The sequence below is a fragment of the Nothoprocta perdicaria genome, unplaced genomic scaffold (assembly GCF_003342845.1).
Source record: "Nothoprocta perdicaria isolate Ctin4 unplaced genomic scaffold, notPer1 scaffold_136, whole genome shotgun sequence".
Taxonomy (NCBI): domain Eukaryota; kingdom Metazoa; phylum Chordata; class Aves; order Tinamiformes; family Tinamidae; genus Nothoprocta; species Nothoprocta perdicaria.
Genome location: NW_020454494.1, coordinates 209,644 through 218,496, shown reverse-complemented (window position 1 = coordinate 218,496; position 8,853 = coordinate 209,644).

The window sequence follows — 8,853 nt, the reverse complement described above, 5'->3', positions numbered from 1 at the left end:
ATGAACAGCTGCACTACAATTAAGTATCCAAACTACTGCATTTGGGATTAAATCCAAATACTACTCTACCTAAATTAATTTCTGCTTAAGCTTTCCTATGTGGTCCAGTGCCTGTGCCACTGCTGTTTTAGTTGTTGCACTCCACAAAGAAGTTTTAAACTGGAGGATAATCTGCTAGGGTATCTACCCATGAAAATTATCCGAGTGTAACGCAGGGAGGCATATTAAACCTTCCTAAGTCAAAATTGTTGAATAGCTGAGGCTGAAATGGCTTTCCACTTAGAGGAAGAAATCTTTGTACAGGAGTTTCTACCTTTCAAAAGGACTCTTCTAAGGAATGAATTCTGTAGGTGCTCTCCCATGGGCAGGCAATAAACTGTCTGCGAGAAAACTATCAGATCTAGATGAAGAATCTGACCAYATTCCTGCTACACTGAGCCTGGAGAGTAGAGAAATGGAGCACAATTTAGCTTGTGCAGCTGGGAAAGCTGTGTTAACCTGTGCYTCTCTGCTAACAGGGAACTGTTAGGACAGGGGTGGTTGCATTGCTCCGATCCCTTGCCTTTGGGGAGAAAGAAGTGAGAAGCCATAGGCTGAAGTTATTGACCCAGCAGTGCTGTTTTAGACAGTCTGTGCTGGGACTGCTTTTGAACAAAAGGCTTGACATTATAAGGTGTTAACAGAGTGAACTCAGGACTTTTTTTACTGTCAATGAAATACAGGTTTTGAGGATGGAGGACTTTGAGGAACAGATAAATTGACAGTCAGTGAGTCTGTCATCACTGTTGACCTTTGTTGATAAGAAAGCAAACTGTATCTATAGGTCTGTGTGCACTGTGATGGCCTTTTGACAAAATATCAGGGAAACATGATAAATAGTTTTCTACTTCTTTAACTGCATAGTAGAGTTTTTTGTAGGAGGAGGAGGAGGAGAAGGAAGAAAAGGCGGGGGAGAATACATATAAATTCCAGCTATTATGAAATTTTTATCTAATGTGACATGTCAAATTAGGCTAGTTGCTTAGAGCACACAAGTACTCAGCATAGTCAGCTGCATCCTTCTGAGACCAATTTCTTACAGCTGGAAATGAYTGAAAAGTGCTTAATTATTGCAAAGTTTCTGACCATGGCTGAGCTGGAAAAGGCAGAGAAAAGCCCAGTCCACTCGCATGSACCTGGCAGAACGAACATGCACAGAATGGCTGGCCATTCAGAGGGACCTGGACAGGCTGAAGTGCTGAGAGCAGAGTAACCTCATGAGGTTCAGCAAGGACAAGTGCAGGGTCTTGCATCTGAGGAGGAATAATCCTAGGCACCAGTACAGATTAGGGGTTGACCTGCTGAAGAGCAGMTCCATGGAGAGAGTGTTGGGAGTCCTAGCTGATACCAAGTTAATCATGAGTCAGCAGTGTGCCCTCGTGGTCAAGAAGGCCAATGGGAGCCTGGCCTGCATCAGGAGGACTGTTGCCAGCAGGTGGAGGGAGGGGGATCCTGCCCCTCTCCTCAGCTCTGGTGAGGCCGCACCTGGAGTATTGGGTGCAGTTCTGAGCYCCCATGGACAAGAGGGACATGGAGCTTCTAGAGAGGTTCTAGCATAGAGCAACAAAGCTGATTAAGGGTCTGGAGCATCTCTTGTATGAGGGAAGACTAAGTGAGCTGGGCCTGTTTAGCCTRGATTAGACTGAGAGGAAATCTGATCAATGTGTACAAATGGGGCCCAACACTTCTTAGCAGTGGCCAGTGACAGAACAAGGGCTAATGGATACAAATTGAAAGCCAGGCAGTTCCATCTGCATTTGAGGAAGAACTTCTTTACTGTGARGGCAATAGAGCCCTGGAACAGGCTGCTCAGGGAGGTTGTGGAGTCTCCTTCTCCGGAGGCCTTCAAAACCTTCCAACCTCAACCATTCTGTTATTGGATCTGGAGATCTCTTCCAACTTCAACCATTCTGTGATTCTGTGAAAAGCAAAAGAATAAGAATTAGAAAAATGTCATTAGATTTGGGGATATCAGAGAGAGACTAGTAATAATTCCTCAAGCAATTGCTTTACTGCTTATTTATCTCTCTTGGAAATGCAGCCTCCATGCTCACTTCATCTCACAAATAATAATTCAACCATATTACTACTTATTTAAATTATGTTGATAATAATCAGGGGTCACCTGTTCTGGAGGATGCTTAAGCAGCCGGTTTGTTTTGAAGTTGAAGAACAGTAGTAACTAGTAGCTACGTAATAATAGACCTAAAATTAGTAATTAATCTCAGCCTCACCCTGTTGGAGAGTAATTGTTGCTAGAGGAGCTGTYGTTTTAGGGATGAAGGTAGCTGTGGATGACGGAGGCAAGGACGCTCGGCATCCTTGCTAATGAGCATGTTTTGCACACAAAAGCAGCAGAGCGTAACATGGTGGCCATGGTTCAGTTCCTGGCGCCAGCAATTAGCACATCTGATGCCAAAGGGAGCGTGTTGCAGACGCGTGTTGAGCTCTTCCCCTGTCCCTTGGCACAAAGATATGTGGTCAAACAGCAAAGTCGTCTTATTTTTGAGCTACCTCACCCCGGTTTCGAATGAAAGCTTTTTGTACCAGCAGCAGTTTTATTTCAACAAGCAAGCAATATGCCCGAAGTGCTACCTGTCAGCAAAGGTACTCCCCTGCTGCAGTGCTCAGCAAAATAAAAGCCTAGACGTGCGCGCTGGGCCCAGGCGGGTGATTAGCCAGCATGGGCCCATGCCGTCCGCGGGCCGCCAGCCCAGGCCGGTCAGCAGCGAGGTCTGCGCAGCCCTTGGAGCTGAGGGCCAAAAGGCCGTGGATAAATGCTCTGATTTCTCATTAGTAGGCAACCTCAAATGGGTAACAGTAGAGCCCTGGGACGCAAGGGAGCTGATACTGCACTTTCCTCCTGCCTGTCACAGCGTTTGACCTCTGCGCGGYGACTCGCGCAGTCCTTTTAGTGGGAGGAAACAATCACAGATAATTCTTGGACACAGTCCTGTCTGTTGACAAATAATATTCTCATGAGCGCAGAGATCATACCAAGCCAATTTCATTTTCTGTATTTCCAAACCTGCCTTTCAACGAGCCTTCAGCCCAAAAAGGGGCCTTCTTGTTTTCTTTCTGTTTTGCAAATGAGACTTTTCCTGCCTGCACAGCTCTCATATTCTGTCTTCCCTTATGCCCATGATGCCGACACACACATGCAGCCCCTTAACTAATTAACACCCCGTGTTAGTGTTTGCATTCAGTTTAGTCTTTGGCAGTTGCTACCAGTGCTTTAGGCCTGGCTGAACAGGGGGATTTTTTAGCTGCCTGCTCATTTAGCCTGAGAAGGAAGCAGCCAGTGTAACCATAAAATCTAGTGAGGTTTGTGGGCAACTAGCTTAAAAAACAAAGAGAGATTTGCTGGATTTTAGCCAACCTCCAGCAAAGCAATGCTCCAGATAGTCTTCCCATACTGGTGTAGGAAGGCCACATCTTGCACCGGGAGCCCAGCACCTCTTCATCAAGGACCATGGCACCTGCGGGGTGGCAGCTCTGCCCTCTCCCTTCTCTGCTGCTCACTTGAGACATCAGTGAACGTTACAAACAGCTTTGATTCCTGAATGAAAGACAATATCATTTATAACAGAAGTTTGTTTACTTCTAAGTTTATATAGGCTATCCATCAACAGGACTGCTCCAGCCACCAGTCACTCTGTCAAGATACAGCGTAAGTGTTTTCACTAAACAAATGATTGGGTGATGGAGTATAATTTGCATAATTATTTAATATCTGTAATTTATACATTTTCAGCATCCATTAACTGATAATTCATAACAGCAATTTATTCCTCAGTATTCTTCCAGTATTTATCTCTGCTACAAAAAGCTGAGCCCTATTTTTGGCCACATCTAGTAACGGAATTAATAAAAGGATTTTATGGTTATTTATTACTCCTTTCATGTAGCTGAGAAGTCACAACAGCCTGACATCTGTCTTGGGATAGGCATAGTGCCTTTCTCTAGATTTATGTTCAGGACCAAAACACCAAATCTAGCCTTCCCTTTCTTTCTGCATGTTGTATTTTAATTATAAACCTAAAAATCTGGGAAGCTTTTACATCATGCACTGCTAGATAGCTTGTTGCTTATCTCGGTTATCTTCCTTTATGGGGCAGAGAGAGGGAGTCTTGTCAAGAACTTCTGAGGGCACCTCAACCTGGATGCTCCAAGCTGCCCTTTGATGGACTCCTGGTTAGAGGGGAAGGGTGAACTCCAAGTGCTTGGAGTTTGTGATGAAAATACCCAGACTTTTGCAGAAAACATCAGGTTTTTTTACTGGTTTCTGCTCAAGCATGGGCTCAAGTTTACATTGAACAGTTATTAAACAACATGTGTGTGGCTCCCCGGCTGGTGTTGGAGCCTGTGCTCACTGGCTGCCCCGTCCCCCCAGCGCACAAGGTGGCTGGTTAAGAATCATCTGAACCACGATGAAATTCAGGTTTATAGGAAACCATGGGCCCCCAGCTAAAGTACAGGATGCTGCTTGAAAGCAGCCCGTGAGTACCAAAGCCTTGGGCCTGCTGTCTGTAAAAGGCTGTAAACACTTACCTAAATAACAGGGTAAAAGAAACAGCAGCATTATTGCAGCACTCAAACGAATGGCAGTTCTCTTCCTTGCCATTAATCACCCATGAATCATCCTTCTTTAAGTTTAAAGCAGTGAGTAACTCAATGAAGCAACAGAAGCTGCAGCTCTGAATTCATTTCTCGGGGCACCAAAAATAGTGTGTGATACCTTTGATGGATTTATTGTCAAAGCAACTGCAGGCTAGAGCAGCATGTTGAAAGATTTTCGTTTTATTTCCCAGCACTTCGGCGAAAGGATTTTCCTTCACCTGAGAGAGGAAAATGCAGGTGGTAGAGTGCTCAGGGATCCTCTCCATGCACAAATACCCTGAAAGAGGAATTCCAGAATAATTGGATTGAGGCAAAAATGATAGCTTTAATTATTATTCCAGAATCATTATTTTGGAAGCGCTATTTTGGTTTCAGTCTCCGTGCAGCCACGCTGTCACTGACTTAGCTCTGAAAATCGCTTATAGCCAGTCCAAAAAAGCATTCATATTTTGAAACTGAAGCATCCAGAGAGGACACACGTCCAAATAATGTTCGGAAATAGCTGTTTTGGAGAACTTCCAAGCGCGGAGGAGCGCTCAGGGCAGGCAACCCGAGGTCTTGCAGCAGCGTCAGGGCAGCCAAGGTTTGCAGCACAGCACTAGCAAGCCCTGGGCTGAAAGCAGCGACTGGGAAGGTGCTCTCAACCATGCACCGGGCTTGCAAATTTTCTTTTTTATCTCAGCCACAGCAGGCTACAAAGGTGAGAGCAGCAGAGGGTGGTGGGTAGTAGGTATCAAATTTGCTGCTGGAGGTTGCCATTGGGGCCATGCAAGCAGGGTCCCAGCACTGCCACGCCATGCCCAGCCTTGGGGAATTGCCACCACATGGGCATCCGCCTTCAGTGCCTCCTGCAGCTCATCCTGCCCCTTCATGGCACATCTGCAGTAATTATGCTACAGGTAACCACAATTCACAGTACCCTGCAAATATATGCTTTAATTTTCTGCTTCTTAGCTGTCCCATGAGAGTTTACATATAAAGAACTCATTTTCTGTACCCTTTTTTTTAAYGTTAAAATTCAGTAGGGCATCTTCTCACCAGCTGCCTTATCTTCGTTTTCTAAATTTTGTTGTTTTTATTTATTTATTTTTAAGAGAACAATATGGAGAAATGTTCCATACAGACCTATGAGTCAGGAAACAGGTAAGTTTTCAGTGAAAAACAATGTTTTTTTCCCCCCATTCCCATTCTCTTCCCTCCTCCGTCATAGAGATCCGAAGAAAAAAAAATGTAATACGAAGCACTTTTTTTTTCTCTGAATTAATGCTGCTATAATTATTTGAGCATTTATTACAGAGTAATGAAAGCATGAAGAATATTCATGTTCACTTTCCTAGTTTTTTATAGAAATAAAAATATTTCTCTCTATTTGCATCGTAGTCTATTTACATGTACAATTATAACTTTCTGCTAGTGATTCAACAATAGTCATGCTTTCTATTTTTAGTGTTTCTGTTATTTTCCTATTGCAGACACGTATTAACAAGCACAGTGTATATGTAAGTACTTTTATATATCTTACAGCTAATACAAAGCATCTTAGTTGCGATAGAAAATATATGTATACTGACTCCTGAAAGCTGAATAGAACTATTTTGAATTTGCTAGCAGAATTATATACAATATACAATAACAATATTTTTACAAAGTGGGGTTTTGATAAGCAAGTAGTTACTTTTTTTTTCCATTTCTTTCTGGAAGATTTTTATGGGAAACTGTATTTCTAGATATTTTCTTCTATAAATTTTGCCTGTGTTGCCAGTTAGACCTTTTGCATCTCCCACGGCTGGCAGAACTAAGCTGATAATGAATCTACTGCTGTTGTGTTTGTTTCTCTTTAGCTGGATCAGTTCCCTCCACCACTTCTGCACTCCCTGTTTGGTCATGCCAGCAAAGGTAAAAAGAGGTAAGGGAGCCACAGGACTTAGTGGGATCAATGCTTGAAGCGACAGCCAAAAGTGCAAATTTAGGCGTTTTGTTTCCCTTGTGTTTTCCTAACAAAGGAAACCACTAGGAAACCACTAAAGAACAAGCCAGAGAATATTATGGCAGCAGATATGGCTGCATATTCATGCTATTTTCCTTCTCCACTTCGGAAAGTTTATAGTGCAAGGAGGACTGGAACGGGAGATGACGCATCTCTAACACCTGACTGTGGCCAAGAAGAGGTTACAGAAAGCAAGAATGGAAGGCAAATATCTGAAGATTCTGAGACAGACACGACTGGACAACATTTTTGRAGGATATTTATCAAGGGTTATTAAGATCACGAAGTCAGAGACTGCTAGAAGCTAAAGGAAAAGGTATATGAGGAAAAACCTTATATTGTAATACTTTTCCTGTGAGGAACTGCTACTAGCTGTTGTCAGGCAGCAGAAAGATAGACCTGTCTATCTCAGTGCAGTTGCTATTGTCTTTGTGAAGAGAAATTGCTTTTTATAAACGCCTGCATGAATCTCTTCTGGAGAATTGTTTTTCAGTTGTTGTCATATTCTATAATATAGCATCACTAAAAGAGAAATATATGCTTCAGAATTATTCTGGAGTAACTTTAAAACAATATATCACTGCCTTTTGAGACTTACACARAGGCTCAGCTACATTAAAGACAGTGGGCAAAAAAAAAAATCCTTCATAAGTTTATCCAAAGTGGCACCAGGTGATCCTATGGGACATCATATGCCTTATTGTTGTTATTTCAAGAATTTTAATGCTATCTGACAAAGGAAAATCCTCCTGAACTGTTATGCAACCCATTTATTTTAGTAGAAAAGCATTAGGGTTCTTCTTCAATGTTTATGCTTGTATGCCCTAGTTTTCCCAGTCCCTGTCTGATCCTGAGGTCTCCAGACACCAGAGGCATCATGAGAGAGGCGACAGCAACAAACATGATGACTCAAACCCCCAAGCAACCAGGGACCTCTTGCATTGCCCCACTGTTAACATCTTTCTGTTTTGTGCTCCATAGCTCATTGCTTTTGCAGTTCCTTTCATGGAGGCTTCACACTCCATTTCATATGAGGCTAGTGCTAATTTTGGAAAACACAAGATTGTAACACAGTCATCAGGGTGAGGTTTCCCTTACGCTAAATGCTTTTACCAAAGCAATCCACTGACAGAGCAATGGCAAAACTATGCAGAAGCAATAGGACCTTGAGAAAGTGCATCTACGTGTGTGCTTATGTGTTGAAATACAGCTCAGTTATTGCCTGGAGATGCGAAGAGGACCAGCCATTGTATTTCATGCAACCTGGCTTGCGGTTGATGAATATGAAAGATTGTGTGGATATTTGATTTTTTGTTGTTGTTTTTTGAAGAACAAAAGGTATCTGCCTAGTCACAAAAGCACTTATTCTTTTCTTTTTAATATGATAGAGGTTGTGAGAAGAAAAGGTCCCATAAAGTGGATGGGATGATTACTACCTCCTTTCAGACCAGAGCTTACATCTCTGGTGTTTAGAACCACCTTAATTATTCAGAGCACGTGGAGTGGCTCCACACGTAGAGAACTGCTCCCCTACCCAGTTGGACCCAGTGGTTGCAGTTGGGCCACTTGCCCTGGGTGTGGGAGAAGTCACAGCCTTGTCCTTGGCTGCTGCGCGGTGGGGATCCTGCATGGCCTGCAGCTCATGTGGCCATGAGCACCGTGCCTCCCCGCTCAGCTACGTCTCCTTAGTCTCTTGGGGACAGGGGCAGTTCTCTGCAGTGGGAAGGGGCCTTCAGAAGCTCTTGTAGAACAGGAACACAAGCACAGATGCCTAAAAAAAAAAAAATCTGTAGAAGTTTTGGTATATTGTGTCAACACTAATGATCGATATGCTCTGAATAGACCTTTTTTTTTCCCTCTTCCTGCCTCAAAGCCGTAGGCATTGCTCTGTGCTCTACAGCTCTGACTTTGATTTCCCTGGAGGATATCCTGTGGGCCCTTTCTAAAACAAAAGAAAAACTGTTTGCCTTGTAAAATTACCCTTGCATTTTCTCTTGGGTTCCTGCATGTAACCAAAGCTTTTGTACTCAAGTAGGGTGCTCTTTCAGGCTTTAATACAATTCACATACCTAAATATCTTCATTGACTTTTTTACTAGGTTTATGCACTGAAGCAATGAAGATACCTTGTTGGTTAGTGTCACCAACTATTGTTCACTTTGGAATTTTGTCCCTTGTTTACATATCTTGAAATAGACCCCAAATAGT